The sequence below is a fragment of the Cricetulus griseus genome, chromosome 4 (assembly GCF_003668045.3).
Source record: "Cricetulus griseus strain 17A/GY chromosome 4, alternate assembly CriGri-PICRH-1.0, whole genome shotgun sequence".
Classification (NCBI taxonomy): Eukaryota; Metazoa; Chordata; class Mammalia; order Rodentia; family Cricetidae; genus Cricetulus; species Cricetulus griseus.
In genome coordinates this window covers 42,718,527-42,731,508 of record NC_048597.1, presented here as the reverse complement: position 1 = coordinate 42,731,508, position 12,982 = coordinate 42,718,527, and positions in this window count along the sequence as shown.

Below are 12,982 nucleotides of genomic sequence, written 5' to 3'. Positions count from 1 at the left end.
AATTGAGAAGAGTAAAAAGATGGAGATAATTTTATTCAATTAACATTATCAAAGGTAGACTTCTATGTCTTTGAAGACAGTAAATACATTTTGCTTCTCATTTTTTAAAAAATTTTTTGAACTTTGCTTTGTGTTTGTTTCTGAGCACTTTGTATCTCTGGCTTACCTGGAACTTTCTATGTACTCCAGGCTGACATTGAACTTGAAATGATTCTCCTACATCTGTCTTCATAGTCCCGAGATTATAGGTTTGTGCCACTATGCTCAATATCTAAAAGTGGAATTGGACTTAATGATTATTTATTTATTTATTTATTTGTTTGTTTGTTTTTGAACAGGATTTCTCTTCGTAACAGCCGTGGCTGTCCTGGAAGTAGCTCTGTAGGTCAGGCTGGCCTCCAAGTCTCAGAGATCCTTTCCTCCTTGCCTTTTCCTCCCTCTCTCTTTCTTCCTTCCTTCTCTCCCTTTCCTCCTTTTTTCCCTCTTTCTCCCTCTTAACCTTCCTCTTTTTCTCCCTGCCTCCTCTCTCCCAGAATTTGGCTATGTAGAATGGGCTAGCCTTTTACAGAAGTACAACTGAATATCTTAGTAGATTTTTTAAATTTAATTTTATCCATCCTAGTGAATGTGAAATAAGCTTTAATTTGTTGCTTGTTTATTATTTGTAGCTGTTTTGAGCAGTCTGTAGCAGACTGTCCAGAAATTCACTATATAGCACACACTGACCTTGAATTTTCAGCAACTCCCATGCCTTTGCCTACCAAACACTGCTATTATAGGCATGTGTCATCAAGCTAGGCTCTTAGGTAGTTTTGTTTAGATATTGTTTCTTGGCATTGCTTTTTGGTGAGTATGGGTATATGTGTATATGTGTTGGGATGTGTATTCTTGCACATGGATATATACATGTGTATACAAGCCAGAGGTGAAGCTTAGGCATTGCTCCTCAAGTGTCTTTCACTTTGTCTTTTTGAGACATTGTGTCTAATTGGCTTGGAGCTTACCTGACTAGGCTGGGCTGGCTGGCTAGCAGATGTTCTTGTCTCTGCCTCTCAGCACCAAGATTATAAGCATGAGCCATGTACTGGCTAGTTTTATGTCAACTTGACAGAAGCTAGAGTCATCAGAGGGGAGGAAGACACAACCGAGAAAATGCTTTCTTAAGATCCAGCTATAGCTGGGCAGAGGTGACATGCTGCAACTTTAGTCCCAGTACTCTGGAGGCAGAGGCAGGCAGATCTCTGTGAGTTTGAGGCCAACCTGGTCCACAGAGTGAGTTCCAGGGCAGTCTCCAAAGTTACAATAAAAACCCTGTCTCGAAAAACCAAAACCCCAAAACAACAACAAAAGATCCAGCTGTAGGTCATTTTCTTTTCTTTTTTTTTTAATTTTTATTTTACATATCAATCCCAGTTTCTTCCCCTTCGAATCCTCCCACACCCCCCACCCACCCACCAAACCCACCCTTCACCCAGTCCCCAGGCATTTCCTTAATTAGTGATTGATGTGGGATGACCCATCCCATTGCAGGTGGGACTACTCCTGGACTGATGGTCCTAGGTTCTATAAGACAGCAGGATGAGCAAGCCAGTGAGCAGCACCCCTCCATGGCGTCTGCCTCCAGGTTTCTGTCCTTAGATAGAAATGGTGATATGGAAGTAAAATAAACTCTTTCCTCCACAAGTTGCTTTGGTCATGGTGTTTCATCACATCAACAGTGACCCTACCTAGATAGTCACTTTGCCCAGATTTTTAACCCAGGAACTGGGCACTGAAGGGGTCCTTCTGCTTGCAAGCAAGCACCTTAATGCACGTACTTTACTGACTGAGTCATCTCTCCTGCCCTTAGTTTGATGTTTTTATTTACGTCTCTCAAAAGACTGATGTTATCAAACAGTGCTTTGTGTACTTGTTGGTCATTCGTAGGACTCCTTTAGAGAAGTCTGCTGAGATGCTTTGACCATTTTTAATTTGGGTTATTTGTATTCTTGTTACTTCATTGTAAGTGTTTTCTTTGAAACAGAGTCTTGCTTTTAAGCCAGGCTGGACTCAGACTCAGTGATCTTCCTGTCTCCATCTACCAAGCGCTGGGATGACTGGTTTGTACGTAATCTTCAGAAGCCCTAAATTTAAAGGTATAAAACTTATGTGAATTACATGTTTGCTTTCATTTTCCCCTCAAAGCTTTATTATGAAAAAGAGCCCAGTGTTCCCCAAAGTTGAAGTATGGGAAAATTCCTACACCTACCACCAAGAGGTACCCATAACATTTGCTGTGACTGCCCTTCTTGGTTTTTTGTTTGTTTGTTTGTTTGTTTGTTTTTTAAATAAATTGTAGACATCATGGCATTTCAGCTTTGAAGACTTTGGCACAACTCTCCTAATAGTAGGAAGGATATACATACATACATACATATATATATATATATATATATATATATATATATATAATGCAAATTGGTGTTTTGCAATGGGTATTGGATCCCCTGGAATTACAGACAGCTGTGAGATGCCATGTGGGTGCTAGGAATTGAACCCCCATTCTCTGGAAGAGCAGTCAGTGCTCTTAACCACTGAGCTATCCAGCCACTTAGTGGGAAGTTTTTGTAACTCCAATGAGCAACCCTAATACCCAATAGTCTCTATAATAGAGTTGAGTCTATATTTCTGCTTGGTGAATATTTCCCACAACCAGTAAGTTCCATATTGCATTTATGTCCACTTAACCCCTCTTGAATATAAGAATAATCCCTTGTCATGTGTCTTTAAACTCTGTTTTCACTTTCTTTATTTAACACAAGTTATCACTAAGTATCTTACCCTGGTCTGAAATTTACTGTGTAGCTAAGGATGTCTTTGACTCAGGATTCCCTATCTAAACCTTCCAACTGCCGGATTACATGTGTTTACCACCATACCCAGCCTGACACTGGGTTCTTGAAGTGCCTGGATCACATGGCTAGTAAAATGCTTTATGCCATGAAGAGTTCTCTACTTACCCATTTTTCTGTAAGTGTGAATTTAATTCTAATGGCTTCATTTGATTTTGGATAAGTATTATGAATAAAAAATAGATCGTAGCAGATTTTAATCTTTCATATTTTAATTCTGCATAGCATATACTATTGGATGATTATAAGTTTAATCATTTGATTAACATAATTATTTTTCCATTTTCTTCATTTTCAATGGGAAACATAATGCACAGCCTTTTATGCAAGTATCCTGTTACCTAGGTATCGTGACAATTCTAGAACCTGTTAATGAATGCTTTTGTTTTAACTATTTCACAGTGGCTTATAGATTGAAGCATTTTAATTACGTGGTTTTTTAATGAGCTAATGGATTTCTACAAGGCCTCTTTATGTATCCCAATTTTGGCTGAGCCACTCCTCTCCTCTTCTCCCTCCTTTATCTCTCTCTCTCTCTCTCTCTCTCTCTCTCTCTCTCTCTCTCTCTATCTTGGTTACAGGGTTTCTCTTGTAGCTTTGGAATCTGTCCTGGCACTCGCTCAGTAGACCAGGCTGGCCTCGTACTTACAGAGATCTTTAATCCTGAGTTCTGGGATTAAAGGTGTATGCCACCACCACCGGGCTCCCCCAGTCCACTTATCCCCATCTGTGTTTTACTGTTTCCTCTAATCAAATTTTTCCTTCCATTGTAAGAATACTGGCTTCATATAGCCTCCCCCGCCCCCCATGAATCTTTCATTTTGGTTAAACCTTCTGCCAATAACACCTTTTCCTATCTCCTGCTCCCCTCCATGTTTGAACTTTTCTGTCCCCAACATACATCCCTTCTGTTTTCATTTTATCCTCTTTCTTAAGGCACCCACCTAAGCACTGTTTTCAGCTTTTAAAAAGGCATTCTCAGATTATCTATCACAATACGCTATACTAATTTCAACTCCAACAATGGACAATGAGGAAATTACTATAAAATAGGAAAAATTATTTCCTTTCTTCTTTTTCTAACTTTATATTTCAGCGATTAGGGAATGTACTTAGGGCTTTGCAAATGTCAGAAATGCATTCTACAACTGAGTCACACAACCAGTGCCAAGCAAACCATTTGCTCTGTGATCTTTAAGTCCCACATTTAAATGAGTAGTCTCGACTCTAAACACTTATATTCTAATTGCTTGGTATTCTCCTACAGCAAACCCTTAGTGAGTAGCACACTGCCTGGCAAATAGTATGTTATCAGTGAATATCCATTAAGCCTTGTGTTCCTCCAGGCCCTTACTTAATGAGTCAGCATTAATAGTACAGCTCAGAGTTCTTCTACAGTTAGCTAAATCTTAGGTATCATGAGCTTTTGGAAATAGGTGAGCCAGGTAAATTTTGATGCCAAGCTTGGTGACTCTTGCATACTCTTTCAAGTGGAAGGCACAGTATTCTGAAAATAAATCTGCCTTTAGTTCTTTTATGAAAGCAAAGAAAGGATCAAAAAAGCCCCACCGTGTCTTTCATAATGATGGGAAGTGAATTCCTTTTCCCAGAACTATCTGATTTCTTAAGTTATTTTAATGTTTGATTTCTCATGTCATTCGGTCTGGCCCTGAACTTCCTTTGCTGTTGAGGCTGGCCTTCAACTCCTGATCCTCCCACTGCCACCCTCAAGGCCTGAGACCATGCCCAGCTAAGAGCATTTTTAGGTTGCCCTTTCCTTCTGCTTAAGTATGAAATTATTTGGACTAAAAATTAAAAGACGTGTTCCTGAATATTTAGTACGAAGTTAAAAAAACTAGTTGTATTTATGTGTCCGTGTGAGCACATGCAGGTGCCTGAGGTGGCCTGGAGATGGAGTTACAGGTGGTTGGGAACAACTTGAGTGGATGCTGGGAACCAAGCTTGGCTCTCTTAACAGTTAGTTGAGCCATCTCTGAAGAGAATTCTTCTCCGGACAAGTTTAGTTGTTTGTGCCTGTGTTCTGGAAGAGCTTTGATGTCTATGACTTTCATAAGAACTTTCTCAGATTGTGATCTAGTAATTGTGTTTTCTTAGCGGAGGATGGGGAGGATGGAAGAAGAGAACGGCCTTGGATAAAATCAATATTGGTGAAAACTCTTGTGCCTTGGAGATACAAGCAGAATGTTTCCCTGCCCTCCTCCTTTCCTAATGAGGGCTACAGAACAATGGAAAATGTGAGGCGTGGGGTCAGGTGAACTTGGGCTCAAAATCGTGGTCCTTCCACTAATGAGATTTAAATGGGTGTATATCTATTTCCACTCCTGTCATTTCTTGGCCTCTTAGCTAAGATCAAGTGTAACATCCATTTCCCCACCAAAAAAAGCACAAATCCTTAAGCACTGTCTCCCTCAGGAGGGCTTTCTGAGCAGCAGGCACACACTTCCTCCCAGGCACTCACTTGCCACTTCACACCAGGACCCTGTCCTCTCACCATGTCTTTTGTGTTAAAGTTGTGCCTTTATTCTCATTAAACAGTGAGAAACTTGTAAATCTAACCTTAATGGAGCAGAAGAGCTGCCTGTCAAGGATTACCATCTCAGGAAATGTTTGTGGAGCAGATGAAGGGCCTATTTCAAGTGTTTGCGCAGTACTTGAAACATGGAAGCCATGAAAATAATTTTCTTCTTGACTTCTTTTGTAAATGTACATCCCCAGAGTTTTTATTAAGACAAAGATTTATCTCTTTCCTCTGATCCTTTAAAATGCAGGGTTAGGACTGCTTTTTGATCCATTCTCCACAATTAGGTCTAATGCAATGTGTATAGTTCATAGAAGGTTAAGATTTATCAAACTTGTTGAGTAAAAGGATGAAAAATGTTCTGGACCTTTAACGACAGCTTGTGCATATACATCTAGAAAGCCAATTAATTGTTTGACCCTTCACTGGTGTCTTTTGTAAATATCTAACTTGGCAGCTTCAGCTTAGAAGATAAAAATGAGGCAGGGGAGACCATGCTGCCTTTATCTCAGCTACCTTACTTCACTGCTTTGCTAATGGTGTTAGTGCTATGTTTAACTATGCTTAGCGCAGTCTATAAGCGATCTAGTGTTTGTCAGTCGGAGAGAACAAAAACACTGTGGTTTTCTTCCATCCTTCTTCTGCTGGTCATTTGTTCCTTCTTGAAAGTGGCTGGAGTGGTTCCGTGTGAATGGAAGACACTGTAATGGTGCAGAGTGTATGTAACTCTTACAGGAACCATTATACATCAGCTGTGAACTTTCCTGAGATAGGGTCTCTGGTAGCCCTGGCTGACCGTGTGGTCACTATGTACAACCTTGAATTTCTGGTAGTCTTGTCTCTGTCTCTTAGGATTATAAGCCTATACCACCACATTCAGTTTTGTGCTGTACTGGGAACTGAACCCAGAGTTTCCTGCATGGCAGGCAAGAAACAAACAAATGAACACATAAACAAAGCCATGTCAATTTACCTAGGGTCTGTGCTGTGATCCAGTCTCCTTCATTCTTTCTGCCTCCCGGAGCTCCCAGGGAGCAGATGCTCCACGGGACCCAATCAACCCTGAGCATTTCGTTCAACCCAAATCTTTGCTATTGTTCTTTGTAAAATAGTCATATCTAGAAAACCGGATTTAAAAAAAAAATTCCCAGCCGGGTGTTGGTGGTGCACGCCTTTAATCCTAGCCCTCGGGAGGCAGAGGCAGATCTCTGTGGGTTTGAGGCCAGCCTGGTCTACAAAAGCTAGTTCCAGAACAGCCTCCAAAGCCACAGAGAAATGCTGTCTCGAAAAACAAAAACAAAAACAAAAACAAACAAACAAACAAAGAATTCCCATAGCCTGACTTTATGATCCAGAAAATTACAAAAGCACCTTTTCCTGATACAGTGTGTATAGTAAAGCACAATTAAATGTGAATCTCAATAAGATCAGAGCAAGTTTGATGAACAGATGTGTAATAGGAAAGTACTCACTCAATGGAGTCAGTCCCATACAACCAGGCAGACCAGGGAACAGAGAAAGCTGCGTGCGTGCAACCCTCATATTTAAAGTCTTGCTATATCACTCTGACCACACCCAAGTGTGGGTGGTCTGTGTCACCTGTGCCAGCCTCCAAGTGGGAGTGGCCAACATTTCCCCAACAAGTGTGGGACCCTCTAGGTTGTCAAAGGTAACACAGGTAGACTTGTAACTTGGTCAGGATAGAAAGAGAGAGGAACTTGGGTATGAAAGGTCTGAACAACTCTAGGGTTGTAGAGGCCACTTTAGAGATTTTCACTAAAATCTTGCTGGGTGTAGTGGTACATTCCTGTAGTCCCAGCCGACTTCATAAACACTGGAAAGGAACTTTCTGCATGCCATTCATTTCTCCCAGTTTTTTGGCAAGAGACAAGATTAATGGGTGATTTCCATTGCTATAGGCTGATACCATATGTCAAGAAAACTAATGTTGCCATAGCAGAGAAACAATTCCAAAGGGACTATTACCAAAGTTACTTCCTACTTATCCTCACTCTGAGGCTGGGCAGATGAGAATCATGCAAGAACTGGGGGGATGGGCAGCTGTGTAAAAACTAGTCAGCTCTACAGCATTCAAGCCAAATTTGGACATGGGTATCCTAAAGAGACTTAACTAGAGCCAGGAGAAATACTTATAATTCACTCACTTGAGTGGAAGGATCATGAGTTCAAGTCCAGTCTGATCATCTAGTCTTAAAAGACAAATCCTATCTTAAAAGAAAGAAAGATGACTCAGTTACTAAAGGTGCTTTTGGCCAAGCCTGAGGACAGGAGTCCAGTACCCAGAAAACACATGGTAGAAAAAGAAAAGCAACTTCTGCCAATTGTCCTCTGACCTCCACATGTGTGTAAAGGCACACACATACCCCATACCCCAGGAATGTAATAAAAACTTTAGGAAAGAGACTTGAAGTTGAAGCAAAGGGATTTTATAACTTGTTCATTTGTTGTTTATTCAGTTTGTATTTACTGAATGCTTACTATAGGTCAGCTAGATACTGAACTAAATGCTAGACCTAGGGTGATAGGCACAAAATAGAAGTAGATTCATCTCTGAATAATTTTAGTCTAATGAATAAGACAAGTATTAAATATATAATTATGTAATAATCAATAATACTAACAATAAGCTAAGGATAGCCTCATCACTCAGTAGGCAAATGTGTGAGTTGATGGGTCCCTACACTTTTACATCAAGTTCTGTCCTGGCAGCCCACTGTACAAACACATATAATGTGAATCCTTCTCTCCAGGCAGTTCTTTCCTATCTTCTTCCAATCATGTCATATTTAGTAGACACATCTTCTCAATGGATTAAATGAATGAAATTGCTTGTATCCAGAGGCATAGTCACTCTCTAGGTGTTCAGGAACAGGGAACACATGAGAGAAGCCAATATCCTTCCATACCTATAACCCAATTGTATCTCAGTAGAGAAAGGCTTCCTAAAAAGGCTACATTGGAAGTAGATTCTCCTTCCATTCTCTCTTCCCTTCCTTCCTTCTTTCTTTCCCTTTCCTTCTTTCTTTCCTTTCTTCTCTTCTTCTTCCTCCTCCTCCTCCTTCTGAAATGTTCCCACTGTATAAACCAGGCTAGCCTTGAGCCACACAGATCTGCTTGCCCCTGCCTCCTGAGTGCTAGGATTAAAGGCATGTGCCATGATGCCAGGCTGAATGTGGATTCTGACAGGGAGTTGATGGGTCACCAAAAAGTCAAAGGCATTCCAAGGAAAGGCATAGAGATGTGAAATTATGGCCTCCAATCCATGCTTACACAACTTGTATGGCATACAGACAGAATATTTAAGGAAAGTAGTGTGTCTCGCGCGCTCTCTGTATTTCTCGCCAGTAAGAAATACATGTAGGACATTTGGATCCTTCTGTAGACAAGCTTTAATGTATTAGACTGAACAGAGACTGAGCAGAGACTGAGTAGAGACATTGAACCAAGAAAACCATCCCTATATAAAAGGCTGACCAGCCGCCTGGGACGTATTACCCTATGAATGGCTTCAGCTCCTCAGGCAAAAATGAGCCACGGGATAGGCAGAGATCAAAGGAATGGAGATTACCCAGCGCCAGTGAAGTAATTTACACCTTGGTGTCTTCAGGCAACATTATAATGCAGGAACCGGCTTCCTACATATCATCCTTTTTTTATTAATTAATGAAAAGGCTTTATATTATTATAAGCAAATAGGTCACCCATATGTTGAGGGATAGAGGCAGAGGTTGACCTTCCCAAAATCAAACATTAAGACTGTGTACGGGAGTCACCATCAGGCTGTCAGCTTGACCCGAAGTACTCCCGACCTGTCCTCTGTCGTTTTTTTGGGAAAGGGGAATTTTTAAGGCAGGTAACCCTTATGTAGGTCAACGTACCTCCCAGAGAAGCCTGTATAATAGGCAACTCTGTGCGATGCCTATGCTCAGCATCCCTCTTTGGGGCTGCACAAACCAGACACTCTACCCTGTGCAGTGAGCCTAGGCTCCGGGTGTGCAAGAGCTGTCTGGCCGGCGGCCTATCGCTTAGCCAAAATATAAGCGCTTGGATGATCTCTTGGTTTGAGCCCTGGAGCTTACATGTCAGCCAAAGAAGTAACAGCATTTTGTAGGCGGCTGTATCAAACAATTATACCCACCCCTTTTCTCATAGACCAGCCAAAAATAACAGCAATCTGTAAATGGCTGTATCGAACAATTACCCCCACCCCTTAAGTAGAGACAATCGCTCCGCCAAGGGCAGGAGTTAATCTGGATAACAATAGTGGCTCTCAACTCCCGGGGGTAGAGGGTGGAGTTTTGACTTTTGAAGGTCTGTAGAGGCTCTTTAGGTTGAATCTTTTTGGGATCCATAGGGGATTCTCTTTATCCTGTGAGAAAACACAATATCGCTCCCCTGGATCTTATGAGAATAGGATCCGGGCCTTTCTAAAAATCAGTTAAGATATCTTTTTATTTTACCATTTCCTTTTGGCCTTTTAGTTTTTGAGGTGAGACGCTTGGCCTCGGTATGGCCCCCAGCGTTAATGTTAATGAGGCTTTAAAGCCCCAGGCATTCCAGGCCTTTAAGAAATGTTGAATAGCAGGCATGGCCTTTTTCCCTATCAAAGACTGGGAAAGCCATCTGTAATTTTTTCCGCTCCTCTGATGGTAAGAAGGAGTCGGTTCCAAATAGTGGGTGTGCTGATAGAAGTACACCCGCTGAATTAATAGGCGATGGCCTCATATTTGTTTTTACTTTTGGCAGCTCCTCCTCTAGCTCTGTTTCCTTGTTAGAGTCTAAAATCTTAGAGTCTGAGCTGCTCAGCTCCAAGGCTTCCAGTTTCGTTGTAGGGCAGAGGCTAGAGTCCTCATCTCTCCTAAATTTACCGGGGTGTGACCGGCCATTCCCCATTCTTTCTCCCTCCTTCTCTGTCTCTCCCTCATCTAGCTGAGCTGTTCCTTTTAAAACTTTATCTCTTGAGCTTTTAGAGTTATTAGAGCTATCAAGATTTAAAGCTTTATACACTCCCTTGTCAGTAGACATTTTAGGAGGTCTTTTTTTCTTATTTGTTGTAGTTTTTTTTCTTATATACACTCCCATGTCACTAGACATCCCGGGAGGTCCTTTTTTTTTATATTTTATTGTTAGGCGCGCCCCATCTCTTACTATATTCGGTTTCTGATATGTAATTCTGGACTTCTTTAAGATTGCTGTAACAGTGAGAAAAGTCAAAATAGCTCCTAGTAAAAGCATAGAAGCCTCTATATTAACCTCCCATAATAGCAACATTCCCAAGCCAAAGTCTAGAAAAATCATACCTCTCCGAATTTTTCTCATTACATTTGGTTTCTGATATGTAATTTTGGACTTTTTTAAGATTGTCCCAAGCCAAAGTCCAGAAAAATCATACCTCTCCGAACTTACCATCCTGCAGTTCTGAATCCGCCTTGTAGCCAAGGGGTCTCCGTGGTGCTGGAGATGTTAAGCGTCCCGGGTTTCGGCACCATATGTCCCGCGCGCTCTCTGTATTCCTCGCCAGCAAGAAATACACGCAGGACACTCGGATCCTTCTGTAGACAAGCTTTAATGCATTAGACTGAACAGAGACTGAGCAGAGACTGAGCAGAGACATTGAACCAAGAAAACCATCCCTATATAAAGGCTGACCAGCCGCCTGGGACGTATTACCCTATGAATGGCTTCAGCTCCTCAGGCAAAAATAAGCCACGGGATAGGCAGAGATCAAAGGAATGGAGATTACCCAGCGCCAGTGAAGTAATTTACACCTTGATGTCTTCAGGCAACATTATAATACAGGAACCGGCTTCCTACAGTAGTGTGATTACAAAAGGTTGATAAGAACTAGAACCTATACCTATACTTTGAAGAAGTTGCTTTCTTTTTTGAGGGGGTGCAGTTTTGAGACAGCGTTTCTCTGTGGCTTTGGAGGCTGTCCTGGAACTAGCTTTTGTAGACCAGGCTGGTGTCAAACTCAGAGAGATCCACCTGCCTCTGCCTCCTGAGTGCTGGGATTAAAGGCATGTGCCACCATCATGCAGAAAAGTTGCTTTTTTAAAAAAAATATTTATTTGTTATATATACAGGGTTTTGCCTGCATGCATGCCTGCAGGCTAGAACAGGACACCATGAAAGAACAAGGTAAACTGTAGAGGATGGAGTTAACTCCATCCTCAGAAAAAGCCACCCCGAGAAATTCCCTGCATGGCACAAGGCTGATTCAGCACCAGTCAAGGAACCATAAGCTCTAAGTTCCAAGGAGCACCCAAACTGTGCCCACCCCAGTCAAAGTGACCCCATCTGGGTGGTCAGACAATGACTAATTTTGGTAAATAATATCTTCTCGTCACAACTGTTCTTGTGGGCAAGCATTAGTAACAATTTTGAAATTCCCCTAGCCCCCACATCAATAAATCCAAAGGTCATCTACTCTTACCCAATCCTGAACAGTCAAGGCACGTACCATCCTGCTTGCAGTTTTTTCCTTTATAAACCCGTTACAATTGAGGTCAGGCACCCTTTTTCTGCAGCTGCTGTGCCAGTTTGCAGGACAGGGTCCCTGCCAAGGCTTGTAACTTAACATTGAACCTTATGTGTTTGCATCAGTGAGTTGGCTCCTTGGTGGTCTTTTAGGGGTCTCACTTGGCTTAACAACCAGACCTCATTACAGTCAGTTGTGAGCTACCATGTGATTGCTGAGAATTGAACTCAGGACCTCTGGAAGAGCAGCCAGTACTCTTAACCACTGAGCTATCTCTCCAGCCCCTTCAAGTTACTTTACTCAAGTCATATAACTTTTTTTCTGGGGAGACACAAGCAATTGTTTGCCCCAAATAGGACACTGACAATAGACTAAATAAACAATTCACCTAAGTTTAGCTTAGTGAAGTGATGAGTTTATCTGGAAGAGCAGACAGCGCTCTGAACCTCTGATCCATCTCTCCAGCCCCAGGCATAGACTTTTGACCAGGTTTATAGTACCAGGTATGAATTCCCTCGTGTGAAGCAAGTTTGAAATCCAATCAGAGAGCAGCTGGTTGCTCCCATACTGGGCATGCCACTATTGTACCAGTGAACACATCTTGCCTGGCACATTGGTGTTGCAGTTCACAGTGCTCATAGCTGATGATGACTTTTCTTTCCTTATAGTCTGCATGACATATTTTGGCCCTGTGTATTCTTGATAGCAATGAGGAAGTTGTCAGTTCAGTTCTAGCTTCATTTGTTTGTTTGCTATTTCTTTTTTTTTTTTTTTCTGCAACCAAGGTACATGGTGCAGTGATGGGATCATACCCTGTAGTTCTGGTGGGCAACAAAGATCAATGCCAAATGCTTTCACATGCTGAGCTACCAGGTCCTAGCCTATAAATTTGCATTTGAATTTCTGTATATTTTCTGCACCACCCCCCCTTCTTTGTTTTGTACCAGGGCTTTATACTGTAGCCTGGGTTGGTCTCAGCCTTCTCACTGTCAGGATTGCAGGTGTGTGGTTCCATCCCTGGCTTCCTTTGACCTTTTCAATGTGGTGTAT